Consider the following 14436-nt stretch of genomic DNA (forward strand, 5'->3'; position numbering starts at 1 on the left):
AAATAATCTGACAGGACCCAAATGCTTGACTCTGGGGGTCACAGATATTCCATAAATTTGTCTAGGAGTCACAAAACACCCTTGTTAGCATAGTTATTTTGCTGTACCTGTAAAATTCCTTTTTCCTCCCAGGACTGCCTGCCTTTCCCCAGATGCAACTGGAACCACAAGGTAGTAAATTTCACCCTCAAACCTGTGAATATGTGACTCGCTCCAGCTCAGGAAACATGTTCAGATATAACACAAAGATCCTGACCCTTTCACACTCTGTCTAGTCTCCTATCTATACTGAACCATATGTTTACATATGTTTGTAGTAGTATGACAAGGCAATATATCTAACTGCTGTCTTTGCTTCTGCAACCTGCTTACTCTCAGTACCTCCCCCTCCCACTGAAAACACTGTAAAAACCCTATCCCCTGAAGGTACTGTCTGATTTGGGTCCTCTTCATTACCAGACAGTCCCCTGGACATTAAATATAAATTAAATCTCCAAACATCAAATTTTGGTCTCCATCTTGCTCTTTAGGTTAAGCAAGCTGACAAGACCTTCAGAGGTTTTAGAGGCTAAGACACCCCCTACTGTGACTTCAGGGGAAACTGCAGCCTAGCAAAATGGAGAAACCAGTGTGAGAGATAAAGGTGAGATCAACCAAGAGTGAGATCAGTGTAGACCTACAGGTGACAAATTCTTCTAAAGTATTTTATTTGGAAGCATACCCCACACTACTGTGCTTTGACTGGGAAATTGAGATTCAGAGAACTGAAGGGTCCTGGTTTAGTTTGGCCACAGACACTTAGGTATAGTGGGGATAAGGAATTCAGAGGATCGGGACTGTGAGGCTTTGGTTTGTTTTTGTTTGAAGAACAAGGCTTATTTTTTCCCACCTGCATACAAAAGCATTCTGCATCAAAGAAAGACAGCAAAAATACATTCTACTAAAGACTAGCATATGTAGTTTTTGGAGAATAAACTTTTGGGATATTGATGTCTTCAGTAGTTCAGATTATGTCTGAATGGACATGCTTAATATAGTTTCATCTTTTTTTATTTTTTAAAGATATAATGTATTTGTTCATTCATTAGATAAGCATTTTATTTTATTTTTCAGGTATTTTTTTAAATTTATTTTTATTAGAGATATTATTTGAGTTTTACAATTTCCACCCCCCCCCCCCCCCACGGAAAGCACTCTGTCAGTCTTTACCTTGTTTCCATGTTGTACCTTGATCCAAATTGGGTGTGATGAGAGAGAAATCACATCCTTAAAGAAGAGAAGTCTAAGAGGTAACAAGATCAGACAATAAGGTATCTGTTTTTTCTAAATTAAAGGGAATAGTCCTTGCACTTTGTTCAAACTCCACAGCTCCTTATCTAGACACAGATGGCAATCTCCTTTGCAGACAGCCCAAAATTGTTCCTGATTGTTGCACTGATGGAATGAGCGAGTCAGTCAAGGTTGAACATCACTCCCATGTTGCTTTTAGGGTGTACAGTGTTTTTCTGGTTCTGCTCATCTCGCTCAGCATCAGTTCATGCAAATCCCTCCAGGCTTCCCTGAAATCCCGTCCCTCCTGGTTTCTAACAGAACAATAGTGTTCCATGACATACATATACTACAGTTTGCTAAGCCATTTCCCAATTGAAGGATATTTACTTGATTTCCAATTCTTTGCCACCACAAATGGGGCTGCTATAAATATTTTTGTACAAGTAATGTTTTTACCCTTCTTTCATTATCTCTTCAGGGTACAGACCCAGTAGTGGTATTGCTGGGTCAAAGGGGATGCACATTTTTGTTGCCCTTTGGGCATAGTTCCAAATAGCTCTCCAGAAGGGTTAGATGAGTTCACAGCTCCACCAACAGTGAAAGTGTCCCAGATTTCCCACAACCCTTCTGACAATGATCATTATCCTTCCTAGTCATATTGGCCAATCTGAGAGGTGTGAGGTGGTACCTCAGAGAAGCTTTAATTTGCATTTCTCTAATAATTAATGATTTAGAGCCTTTTTTCATATGGCTATGGATTGCTTTGATCTCCTCATCTGTAAATTGCCTTTGCATATGCTTTCACCATTTTCAACTGGGGAATGTCTTTTTGTTTTAAAAATATGACTCAGTACACTGTATATTTTAGAAATGAGTCCTTTGTCAGAATCATTAGTTGTAAATATTGTTTACCAATTTACTACATTTCTTTTTTTTGCAAGGCAAATGGGGTTAAGTGGCTTGCCCAAGGCCACACAGCTAGGTGATTATTAAGTGTCTGAGACTGGATTTGAACCCAGGTACTCCTGACTCCAAGGCTGGTGCTTTAACCACTATGCCACCTAGGCACCTTCAATTTACTACATTTCTTTTGATTTTGGTGACATTAGTTTTTTCTGTGCAAAAGCTTTTTAATTTAATGTAATTGAAATCATCTAATTGGTTTTTGGTGATGTTCTCCAACTCTTCCTTAGTCATAAACTGCTCCCCTTTCCATAGATCTGACAGGTAGACTAGTCCTTGATCTTCTAATTTGCTTATAGCATTGTTTTTTATGTCTATGTTCTGTAACCATTTGGATCTTATCTTGGTAAAGGGTGTGAGGTGTTGGTCTAATCTAAGTTTCTTCCATACTAACTTCCAATTATCCCAGCAATTTTTATCAAAGAGGGAGTTTTTATCCCAAATGCAAACCAGTAAGTTGAAACTGGCTATATTCCAGCATGCGGGGAAAAGATTCTCATAAATCTTGAGAATTGTAACTCTAACAGAGAGAATACACCTAGCCAGAAATGATGGACATTCATGACCTATCCATGAGACTGGTATCTAATGGGATGTAACTGGCTTTAACCCCACTTAGGAGAAAGATTCTAATAACTCTCAGGAATTTTGACTCTATTTGATAGAATATACTGAACTAGAAGGGACAGACACTCAGAATTTTCTATGACTTAGATAGAATGATCTAAAAAACACTACCTCCTTAAAAAGGGTGACAGGAAAGAGACTGGAGGAGGGAGGGGATTGAATGGGGTGAATCTCATTACACTAAGAGGTACAAAAACACTATGGTAATAGAGGGGAAGAAGGGAGCAGATGAGAATCACCTGAATCTTCCTCTCATCAGACTTGGCTTAAAGTTAACCTACACATACTCAAGTTAACTTATAAAACATCTAAGGTTTCAAGTATTAAAAGGGGAAAGGGGGGAAGGAGAAAGGGAATGGGAGTGGGAGGAAAAGGGGGGAACAAAAGGAAGGGAAGGGAAAAAGGAAAAAGGGAAAAGGGGAAAGAAAGGGGAGGGTGTGACATAGGAGGGCAAACACACTAAAGGGGGGTGGTATTCAGAAACAAAATACTGGGGAATATGGATAAGAGGAGGAAGGGGGGAAATATAAACAGAGGGAAGATAGCACAGAGGGCAATAAAGAATTAGTAATCATAACCTTGTATGTGAATGAGATGAGCTCTCCGTTAAAACGTAAGCAAATAGCAGAGAGGATTAAAAATCAGAATCCTACAATATTCTGCTTGCAGGAAACTCATTTGAAGCAGAGAGATACATATAGAGTAAAGGTAAAAGGCTGCAGAAAAATATATTTTGCTTCAGCTGAAGTAAAAAAAGCAGGGGTAGCAATCCTTATCTCAGACAAAGCAACAGCAAAAATAGATAGCATTAAAAGAGATAAGGAAGGAAACTTTATCCTCCTAAAAGGTACCATAGACAATAAAGTCATTTCAATATTGAATATATATGCACCCAGTGGAACAGCACCCAAATTCTTAGAGGAGAAGCTAAAAGAACTACAGGAAGACATAGACAGCAAAACTCTACTAGTGGGAGACCTCAACCTCTAGCTATCAGATATAGATAAATTGAATCATAACATAAACAAGAAAGAAGTTAAGGAGGTAAATAGATTGTTAGAAAAATTAAATATGGTAGACTTATGGAGGAAACTGAATACGGATAGAAACGAATATCCCTTTTTCTCTGCAGTACATGGAACTTATACAAAAATTGATCATGTACTAGGACATAAAAACCTAATGATCAAGTGCAGAAAGGCAGAAATAGTGAATACATCTTTTTCAGATTATAGTTTCATGTTTGAAGTGAAGCTTTGATTTTTAAATGTTGTACAGTTTAATAAATAAACCTCAGTGAGGACCAGTTACAGCCAATATCACCACCCAGTGTCTGCATTTTGAGAATTCATCAAATGCAGCCTTTCTTCTGTGTATAGCATTTAAAACACACACACACACACACACACACACACACACACACACACACATTCACAGAAACAGCATGTATTTTAACAGATCAGTTTCCAGACTAAAGTGAGGTAGGTAGTAACTATAATTCACAGAAAAATATTTTAGACTGCCTTTCATTCCAGTTTTCCTGAGGTGAAGAAGTGTTTGTATAGTATTAAAAATGCAACAAAAGAAGTGCTTGTATAGTATTAAAAATGCAACAAAAAAGCTAATACTTTTGTCAAGAATATTTTGTTAGGGATCCCTCCTTCCCCTACCTCGGCCATATTCCAGTAACAAACATAACATTTCCAATAGCCAGCAATTCTTTTAATGTTACAAATACTGTCTCGAGATAGACCTGATAGTATAGTTAACACAGTAGGTGGTAAAGAATGTTGGGAGATAGGATTTCTTCAGGATCCCTCCCCTTGTTGTATTGCGTGGTGTCAAGGCTGGCTGTCCACATCCTATCTATCTTTGGCAAGCTGTACTAGTACTATTGTAAAATGTAAATGAACTGTCAAGCAGCAACTTTCAGTTCATGACATGCCTTTGAGCACAGCAGAGTCATTCTCTTCTTTTAAAAAGCCAAGCGGACTTAGTGCTCTGATGGGACTCACTAGCATCACTGCGTACAGTCGGCTCAGGGCTGTTAAGGAAGCTGTCAGGATTGCTGTACACATCTTTAAGGATGGAACTAACTGAGGCCTTTCTACCATGAGACACCCCTGAAACGCTTGGGCCCACCTCCCTGGTGAGTCTCTGGCTGGCCTGCTGCTGTCGGCTCACCTGGTCCTCTTCTCTGGCCACTGACCCATCAGTTGGCTTGTCTTTACGCTTGTACTCTATTGTGCAGGGATTAGCCAGTTGGGAAATTGGGCCGAGCTGCTCATTAGTTTGACGTCTCCTCATTCTTAGTTGTTCTGCTTCCTTTAGGTAAGCAATATGGTATTCTAGAAGAATCTGCACACTTACAACACTTTTTTTTGTGCCAACAAATACAAGTGGGACCATTCCATCTTCTCTGGGTAGTTTATTTTCATTGCCTCTTTCAAATCTCATCCTAACCACTCCAGATTTTTCCACCATCTCTTGAATCACTCTGCCATTTTTCCCAATCACATTTCCAACTAGATTTCTAGGAACTTGAATAAAATCCTCCACAAATTCTAAGAGTCCCCTGGCTTTTTTTACAGCCTCCGCATTCTCTCCATAGATCCTGACTATTCCAGTATCCTCATCCAGGTCGACTTTTCTGACTCCGGGAAGTTTTCGAGCTCGCTCGATATTATTACCACGGGCTCCTATCGCAAGACCCCTTAGGTCTTCTCTCACAAAAAACTCTGCGTGAAATGCTGCTGCCAGTTGTTTTTGATGTTCTAAATGTTTCCTGGCTTCTTCGTTTCTTGACATAAGCATCAGCTTGGTGCGAAGACTACGCAAATGCATATCACTTAACATATTGGCCCTCTTCACGGTTGTTTCACTGGCAGACAGTACCCTTAATTGCCTGGTTTCAGCATGGTAAAAAATCCGGCAGGCTCCCACGGCTTTCTTAAAATCTGTATGTGCACTTTCATTAGCACACGCCTCCCTCAAATCCTCGGGAACATTTACTGTGCATTTAAATAAGGTGTTTTTCTGGCCAGTTTTGTTTGGATTGACTGGTCGAAGTTTATCCGATGTGACAATCTCAATGTAAGTGGCAACACAAGTAGCAAAAGTGACGACACAAAAGTCCCCTTTCTTCACCTGAACATGTGCAAGCCACCACCCACATGGTTCTTGGTCATTTATTCTTGAATAAACCTCGACTAAATCTCCTTCCCTCATTTCTTTTTGTACATCAGGGGCAGGAGGTAATCTTACATCATCAAGCGAAACTTGGCATTCAGGCTGCCAGTCATTTTCAAAAACAACTGTCAGACAGTCTTCTTGAAAATCTATGATAAATCCCCGGTAGAAAGCCCCGTTGGAGCCACGAACCTCGACTGCCAGCTCCGCCATGTTGGAACCGCGAGGGCTACCGGAAGGGCTTCACGGAACGGACCACCCGGGGTGGAGGAAGAGGACGGGGGAGGGGAGGTGGGGTAAGGGGGGGCAGAGAAAACAGGGCGGGGCCTGGGTGTCCCGGCCCGGACCCTGGGGTCTCACCGAGCCGCTGCCCCCGCCGCCGCCGCCGCTACGCCGCCGCCGCCCAGCCGACGACCCCGGCCCGGACCCGGCAGCCCGCCGCCGGCTCACTGAACAGCCGGATCCCTCCGCCCGCCGGGCCTCAGCACGCCACATCCGCTGTGACGCACTGGCTGCTTCCGCCCTCCTGCTGCAGCGACTGCGCATGCGCGCGGGGGACTTTCATTCCAGACACGCGGCACAGCGCCGTGGTCGAAGGAGAAACTCAGCCTTAAAGAATGCAAGGAAACTGTTTGTTTTCTTTTCCCCCAGGGCCATTAAAACTGTTTTTCGTTGAGACGTCTTTTTTTTGTATTTTTTTAAGGATCTAGATTTATTTTCTAATCATTACAATCATTGTGTTAGAAGAGGAAACATAAACCCCCTCCCCCCCAAGAAGATGAGAAACCTCATCAAGAAGAGAGAGAGAGAGACAGAGAGAGAGAGAAAAAGAGAGAGAGAGAGAGAGAGTTACTTCAAGCTGTGTTGATTCCAATGTCCCTTGTCTCTGGGCTGACTTGCCTTCTTTATCACAGGTCCACCAGAGAATTTGCTTCAATATTGTTTCCACATTTGCTATTAGTAACTGTGTTTCCCTCCACTCTATTCCTCCCCAGTCTCATTTATTCCATTCTTTCTCTCCTTTTATCCTGGCCCTGTCCAAAAGTGTGTTCTATCTGAGTACCCTCTCCCACCATCTTCCAAGGGAACTGTTTTAGATAATCCACAGACACTTAGGGAAAAAGGTGACCACAGCCTTCTGATGTTTCTGACTCCAAGGCCCTCTGATTATTAAATGGGGAAATGATTTCTAGGCACCTGAAGAGACCTTTCTCATAGAGCAAACAGCTTCTTGGTTATATAGCTACCATGACCTCTGAGGTTTTAGTGGTGGGCCAAGGCACCCTCTCAATGACACTTCATAGGAAACTGAGGCTCTGGGAACTGAAGAAACCTGTGTGACATCAACAACAGCCTCTATCTCAATGGAATATTCCCTCTTAAGAGTTAACATTCCTAGTGAAGATGTTTCAGTGTTAAAGATAATTAAAACAAAGACAGACCATCTGGCTAAGATGGCACAGAGAAGACAGGCACTGTGATAAATGCCCCTCTTTCCCCTCAGAAATAACACGAGAGAAACCTCTTAACAGAGATTCGATCAACAAAACCCAGAAAGAAAAGCTAGGAGAAGAACACCTACCAAGAAGGTCTGTCTCAGGGGCCGTGGGTGAACCAGCAGAAGAGAGCAGAGGATGAGCATGGGACAGCAGCTAGGGGAAGCCAGAGAGCCAGCCTCAGCCATAGAAACTTTGGTGAGTGGCGGATGGAGGTAGAGATCCAACTTTAGCTGAGGAGACTGGGTGGGGGGGGGGGGGAGGTGCAGAGACAAGCTACTGGAGGCTGAGTTCCGGCACAGAGTCTCAGGAGCACACCTGGAGGACAACCAGCTGGGCTGGGGATCTGAACTATATACTTTCAGCAGAGCCCTTTGCCCAGAACAAAAAATAACTCCAACCCACCCACTCAGGGCAACAGAGTTCACTCAAGGGAAAGAATATAATTCCCTCCCCCCAGGGCCCAGCTCAGTGTCCAATGTCAACTTAGACACTGCTGATGAGGACCTCACTCCACAGAAAGCAAGCAGTGCCCTTAACTGGATGGCCCTTAGAATTACTAAGGGAAGTGAACAAAGTCTCTAGCATCTTCAAAAGCAAACTTCTGAGAGACAGGTACCCTCCCCACCAACACAATATGAAAAAAGGCCAGAGAAAAGGGGGGCCCTTGGAGAAATACTTAGAAGAGACAGATTCTAACACAGAGAGATCTAGCATGGCTGAGGAGAATATGAATTGGTCTCCAGCCCAGAAAGACTTCCTTGAAGAAATCAGGAAGTTTGAAAATCAGTTGGAATAATTGGGAAAAGAAACTCAAGAGAAAATGAACACATTGCAAGAGAAAATTAACATCATGCAACTAGAAAACAAATCCTTGGAAAATACAACTGGACAAGTGCAAAATGAGAATAACTCTCTCAGATCTTCAATTGAGCATATTCAAAATGAAAATGATTCTTTCAAATCCTCAATTGGGCAAATGCAAAAGGAAATGGATTCTCTCAAAGCTCCACTTAGGCAGATAGAAAAGTCCTTCAAAAATAGAATGGACCAACTGGAAAAAGGAGTTTCAAAAGATAAATGATAATCAGGACCTGGCCGCATCAACATTAAGGGATCGAAGGGCCTGGAAAGAGATATTCCAAAGAGCAAGGGAGTTTCTCTTCCAAGGAAAAACATGGACATTTAATGATATAGGAGACTTCATAGATTTCATAATGAAAAGACCAGAGCTAAATAGAAAATTTGGACATCAAACAAGAGGCTCAAGAGACACATGAAAAGGTAAAAAAAAAAACACCTATCCAAAAAGATGAAACTGGCTATATAGCCACTTGGAAGAAAGAGTCTCATAACTCTTGAGAGTTGTCATTCTATTAGAGCGAATATACATAGCCAGAAGTGATGCACACTCATAACTTTTCTGTGACTCACATAGAATGATGGATAATCAATACCTCCTTACAAAGGGGGGCAGTAAAGAGAAGGGAGGTTGGAGGGAGACTGAATGGAGTAAATCTCAATACATCAGGAAGGTACAAAAACCCTATTATAATTGAGGGGAAGAAGGGAGGAGGTGAGAACCACCAGAATTTTCATCTCATCAGACTTGGCTGAAAGGTAACTTAGACACACTTAGTCAAGTTAAGAAACTTATCTTACCTTTCAAGCATTAAAAGGAGAAAAGGGGAGGGTCAGTGAGGGGGAGAAAACGGGGAATTAGTAAAAGGAAGGGAAGAAGGGGAAAAGGGAAAGGAGAAAAATGGGGAGGGGTTTTGATATAAGAGGGCAAACACACTGAAAGTGGCAGTATTCAGAAACAAAAAACTGGGAAATATGGATAAAGGGGAAAAAGGGGGGAAATACAAACAGAAGGAAGATAGCATGGAGGGCAATAAAGATATAGTACTTAAAACTTTAAATATGAATGGGATGAACTCTCCCTTAAAACATAAATAGCATAAGTGGATGAACAACCAGAATCCTACAATATGCTGCTAGCAAGAAACTCATTTGAAGCAGAGAAACACATATAGAGCAAAGGTAAAAGCGTGGAGCAAAATATATTTTGTTTCAGCTGAAGTGAAAAAAGGATGGGTAGCAATCCTTATCTCTGACAAAGCAGCTGCAAAATTACATAGCATTAAAAGAGATGAGGAAGGAAAGGATATCCTTCTATAGGGAACCTTAGACAATAAAGTAATTTCAATGCTAAATATGCATGTACCCAATGGTTTAGCATCCAGATTCTTAGAGAAGTTGAAAGAGCTACAGGAAGACATAGACAGCAAAAGTCTAGTAGTGGGAGACCTCAACCTCCCACTCTCAGATTTAGATAAATCAAATCATAAAATAAAGAACCCTCCCCATAATTTCTCCTTGGTTTGGGGCTACAGCTTTTCCCAGGTCCACCCACATGGATTGCTCAGCCTCACCTCCTATCACCAGATCTTTACAACCTGCCCATGAGTCCATGAGTTCAAGTTGAAGAAGGGCTCCACCGGTGGAGGAAGGGGGCCATCCAGCCTGAGTTAAAACATGGGAATGGGGGTGGCTAGTTGGTGCAGTGAATAGAGCACCAGCCTTGGAGTCAGGAGCACCTGAGTTTAAATCTGGCCTCACACACTTCATAATTACCTAGCTGTGTGGCCTTGGGCAAGCCACTTAACCCCATTACCTTACAAAACACTAAAAAAAAAGCTGGAAATATCTGAAAGTGTTTCTATAAGTTAATGAGTTGTCATGTAATTGACTGAGAGAGTAAATTATGTTTTGGAAGTTTTCTTACTTTATTTTTAAAATAAATGAAAATGACTATATGAGAACTGATAATGCAAAGTTATCTTGAGGACTCTCTCTGGGACTGAGGAATTCTGGTTCTGTGCTCAATTAAACTGTGTTCTAATAAGAAATTGGGAAAATTGCTCCATTTTTAGATCCCAGCAGTGAATTCACATAATTAAATAAATGTTTTAAAATATGAAGCATGGAAGTATTTGCTACATAAATATGAATATTTTTTATTATTATTTCTTCAATTAGATAATTGGGTTTGGTTTTCTGTGTACCTGATCTTTGTGGCTACACCACTCTTTTACCCATCATCAATGGCATTTCATGGGCATCCATTCTTTTTTTCCAATGCACAGTGTGTTCCCTCAACCAGTAAGCCCTTTCTCCCTTTCTCTTCACTGCAAGTTTCCCTCTAACTCTATATCTCTCACAAAAATTTCCAGGTGGCTTTCTTTTTTCTCTTTCTCTATCTACTGGGTCATCTTGTAACATGGCTTGTCAGTGTGTGCATCAGAAGGAGAACTCAAATAGTCTGGACTCTAAGGACAGTGCGGTATCCCCTATGAAACCCAAGGAGGTAGAGCAAGCAGTACAGTCATGGTGAAAAGTCAGTGAAAATGCATATAGTTGGGGGGAAGCATCATATTAAAGATATAGCAAGGAGAACAATATCACTGTCTCCCAGAGTTAGTGGGGAGCTGGATTAATACAAGATATAATAAAACTGTAAATGCAGGAAGGGCAAGTTATGAAGGAATTTGCCCTCCAAAGAGAATATTCTTTTACGCTTTTGGCATGGCAGTGGGGTTAAATGACTTGACCAAGGCCACACTGCTAGGTAATTATTAAGTGTCTGAGGTCAGATTTGAGCTCAGATACTCCTGACTCCAGAGCTGGTGCTCTATCCACTGTGCCACCTAGCCACCCCCAAGAAAATATTTTATATTTATAATAGAGGCTATAGGGAACCACTGAAATTTATTTGGGAGGTGTGAGGGTGACTTGGTTGGTCCTGTACTTTAGGAAAAGCAATCTATTGTTCCAATGGAGGGTGGATTGCAGTGCAGAGACTTGAGGCAGGCAGAGCCACTATTGCCATATCCCATTTGTGAGGTAATGATGCCCTGCTCCAGAGTGGGGGCAGTGTATTTTGAGATGTTTGGAAGGCCCAGTTCCCTCTCTCTTCTGTCTCAGATTAAACCAGACTGATTCCTGCAAACCATAGAACTGCCCCCTCTTTCTACATGGGATCCACTTCATCTTCCTTCTTTCAGCTTTCCAAATCTTGTTTCAGATTATGTTCAGGACTGATTGGCTTTAATTCACTGTAGCACTCCTTTGCAATTTTCTTTTACATCTCAAATGCACTGCAAAACTTTATTTTCCTGATGAAAACTGAAATGTCAATGTTGATAGCAAAACTTTCAATTTAGTTCCTTATTTAAGAGCATACAAAGCATAGTCCCTTGTAATTCCTTTTAGGCAGCTCTACTTCTTTTATTTTCTTCTTATTCTTACTGCTTCTTCTCAGCAATTAGATTTGCCTGAATGATTCACACAAGGTCACAAGGATCAGATATGTTAATCTGTTAAAGTGAAATTGTTAATTCCCTCATTCCAGTTTTGTTTATATTTAAACAAGCCTTTTCTTTCCAAACTGGAAAGCACTATAATCATCTGAAACATTAAATAATGCTTCAAAGCTTCAAACTGCAAAAATAACTGCCTAATACTTTCACCACTTTTGGAATCACTAAAGACAAAACTTGTAAACTATCTCCAATTCTATAAGAGCAGGAAATCTACTAAGTGAAATCACCTGCCCTACATTAAAGCAATAAATCCTTCATTCTTCAGGGAAGGAAGAGAAGGTTAAGTGGTTTGGGGTGAATTTTGTATGTGAATTTGATGAAGTCTTCATTTGAGCACTTTGTAGGAGTTTTACCTCCAAAAGACCAATAAGATACTGCAGTGTATATGAGACTATGCAAACTGCAATCTCATTTAAATTTAAAAATACTCATCAAACAGATTACACTTCACTCACAAATTTCTTCTCTGATTAGTTTGCAATTCCATAAATAAAGAAAATTTTTCCGCCTCCTCCTCCTCCTCCTTCCTCTCTCTCTCTCTCTCTCTCTCTCTCTCTCTCTCTCTCTCTCTCTCTCTCTCTCTCTCTCTCTCTTCTCTCCTCTCCTCTCCTCTCCTCTCCTCTCCTCTGTCTCTCTCTGCTCTGCCCTACATTCCAAATGTTTCCAGAGTAAAGAATGCAGAGAAAAGACTACATCCTTTGAAAGTTTAGAAAATTTCAGTGGAAAGCTCTGATTCATTTTGCCTTTTTTCCTTTGGGAGATCAGACCACAGGAACAAGGTTAGTTCAATTTACAAGGACACAAAATACAGACTGTGATGACAGTACATATTCTATCTTGCATAGAACAACTGAGCATAAGCAAAACACTCTCCTTATCTTAGTCTCAAGACACAAAACCTTTTACCATGACTCTAAGCTCCCTTTGCAAGGACATAAGAGGAATGAAGAAAGGACAGTCCTGAAGAAAGAGAAGTTCTGGGATTATGAAGGCTGTGTTGGTTCCTCAGTTTGTTCCAATCTCCCCACAGGCTGAACTGGTGCTTCACTCCTCAGGGCTGCTCTTGGAGACTTTACAGACACTGGAATTGTCCATATAATACATCCTTGGACTAGGTCAGGAGGCAATGACTGTCAGGGATAAGTTTGGGCTGATATATTCATTCACTCATTCACTGGCTATTTCCATTCATACACACTTGCAGTCCTACCAAATGCCTTCTTTTGTTCATTTCATGAGGGAATGAAGGATTTTCCTTGAGGTCAAGGAGCAGGAGGAGGTTTCATCTGAAGTCTTGATCCTAGCTCTTGTGCTGACCAGTAATATGAAACGTCCTTGTCACTGAGGCATGGGATTCCCATATCCAGATCTTGCTTTCTACTTCCTTTAAAGAATCTTTGGGAAGCAGAGGTGTGGCTACCAAGATGGGTAGTCCCAACCTTGATCCTGGATTATAACTAAAACAATTCCCTAGCAAAGAACTATCTCTCTTGTAAACCCATAACAAACAAATAACTGAAGCATCATCAGTCAACATTTATTAACCACCTGCTGTATGTCAGCCATCTTACTAAACACTGGCCTCCTTTCTACCAAAGAAATTTGGGTTGAATGACTCTTACCAACTGAGGAGCAGGAGAATGATACAGTTTCATGGGAGGCTGTTTAAAATTTACCATGTGCATGCTCCAGCAGTTCCAGGTGTCCCACCAGAGCAGAGTGAATCACACTAATCATCCTTCTACCCTTAAATATTTGCATAATTCCCTCAACTTCCTCTTAGAAGCATACCACCTAGCCAGAAGCCAGGGACCATAGATCAAAGATAAGATGCTAAACTGAAAGCCACACAGCTTACTGTTGATATTCGTCCTTTATTTCCAAAGAGAACCTGATGGGGGAATATCTTGACTTGCATATGAATTGGAATAAATCTTCTCATCTGCCTATTCCACCAGGCGAAGTCTTCACAAATTTGGGGTAGAACTCCCCCAACTCACTAACAGGTTTGAGGCCTTTCAATCACCTGCTTTAACCTACTACCAGCCTGCTAAGGAAAGCTACTGTCCATGAATAGCAACTACAGCCTTGAAAGGAACAGATTTAGGTTTTCTAACCTTTCAGACATTAGGGATACAAAGACAGTAAGTTGCATTCAACAGACTTTTCACAAGAGAGGATGAGGGAAAGAGATCAAAGGGGATGAGCCAATGAAGAAAAGGAGCAAAATTTGGAAGATAAACCAAAGGATTTATTATCTGTTGCCAAAGCTTGTCCATTTTATTTTACCTTTTTCACATCTCTCCCATTATGCCATCTCTGGCCTCTAACACTGTCACCACTTTGGGGAAGTTCCTTCTCATCTCATTCCTGGACTATTATTTTTTGCTCTTCCTGCCTCCATTTTCAACCTACTCTACTCCATCCTCCATTCAGCTGTCCAAATGATCAAGCCCAAACAAGGAACTCCACTATTCAATGACCTCCAGTCTCCAGAATGAAAT

At 41.2% G+C, this 14436-nt stretch overlaps 1 pseudogene; it reads right to left on the bottom strand.

Annotated features, from left to right (window-relative positions):
* Positions 1-4128: 4128 nt before the first annotated feature.
* On the bottom strand, positions 4129-6450 carry LOC141497836 (RNA-binding protein FXR1 pseudogene; annotated as a pseudogene).
* Between the last annotated feature and the right edge of the window lie 7986 nt (positions 6451-14436).

This window comes from Macrotis lagotis, chromosome X, assembly GCF_037893015.1.
Source record: "Macrotis lagotis isolate mMagLag1 chromosome X, bilby.v1.9.chrom.fasta, whole genome shotgun sequence".
Classification (NCBI taxonomy): domain Eukaryota; kingdom Metazoa; phylum Chordata; class Mammalia; order Peramelemorphia; family Peramelidae; genus Macrotis; species Macrotis lagotis.